General features: G+C 30.7%; 1 pseudogene; it reads right to left on the reverse strand.

The window, feature by feature from the left end:
• Positions 1-618: 618 nt before the first annotated feature.
• On the reverse strand, positions 619-718 carry LOC138813077 (U6 spliceosomal RNA; annotated as a pseudogene).
• Between the last annotated feature and the right edge of the window lie 347 nt (positions 719-1,065).

The following is a 1,065-nucleotide window of genomic DNA, read 5'->3' on the forward strand; positions in this document are numbered from 1 at the left end:
ATGAAAAAAGTATATTTTAAAATACTCTGTATTTTATTTGTATAATGTCCATAATCTATTTAATTCTCTCCTAGATATAATACTTTGAATTATACATTGTTTTATAATATATAGGTTCGTTAATAAATGTGTTATTTCAGATAGCATTCCATATAGAAAAAGTTTAAGATTCCTTTTTTTTCCTAGGTCCTTATAGTATTTTATTTCTTTGGGATAAAATGACAATGTTATCCAATTTCAAATGTTTTGTAAAGATTATGCTATGTAAAGGCCATTCTAAGGTGAGGATTTAACGCACTGATGTCAAACTAACTTTCAGTTCAATGAATTACGTATATTGTTACATTTGCCTTTTTAAATTTTTTATTGTGAAAATACTGTACAGAGGGGTTACAATTACATGGGCAAGATAATGAGTACATTTCTTATCAAGCATTGTAGCCTCCTCCTGTATTTACCCTTCCCTTCCATTCCCATCCTTCACCTGCTCCCCCACTCAATCCTCCCTGCTACCCCTCCACCCGCACAAAGTTGTAAAGTTCATTTTTCGACATAACGACTTGTATTTTTGTAATCAATTTTTAATAACTGTTTTTCATTTCTTGCATCTCAAGAATGAAAAATATGGAGTATTTCACAAATTTTCATATCATCCTTGTGCAAGTGCCATGATAATCTCTATATTGTAGTAATTTGGGTAAACGTCCTGCTGAAGCATGTAGTAGCCTGTAAATTTAAGTAGTTATTGATGCAATCTTTATACAGGCATATATCCTTGGTTGACTGTTTGTAACTAGGAAACCTTATTGTTCCTAAAAGTTATTGATCTTACTTCTCTAAAATTCTGTGTATATTGGGAAAAGCTTATATTGTTTGGTCGATTGCTCACATTTGCAATTTTTTTTGTCTATGACTATTTTAAGTCTTTTTCATTTTAAATTTGATCATACTTTGAAGCCTTTATAGCTAGGTCCAAAGATGATTGTTTTTCAAGTACTTATTTATAAACTGAGTTAGCTTTGTGGAGCTAATGGATTCAAAGTAAGTCTTGCTTAAGAGCTACTT

The sequence above is a fragment of the Dipodomys merriami genome, unplaced genomic scaffold (assembly GCF_024711535.1).
Source record: "Dipodomys merriami isolate MVZ:Mamm:240054 unplaced genomic scaffold, mDipMer1.0.p SCAF_580, whole genome shotgun sequence".
Classification (NCBI taxonomy): domain Eukaryota; kingdom Metazoa; phylum Chordata; class Mammalia; order Rodentia; family Heteromyidae; genus Dipodomys; species Dipodomys merriami.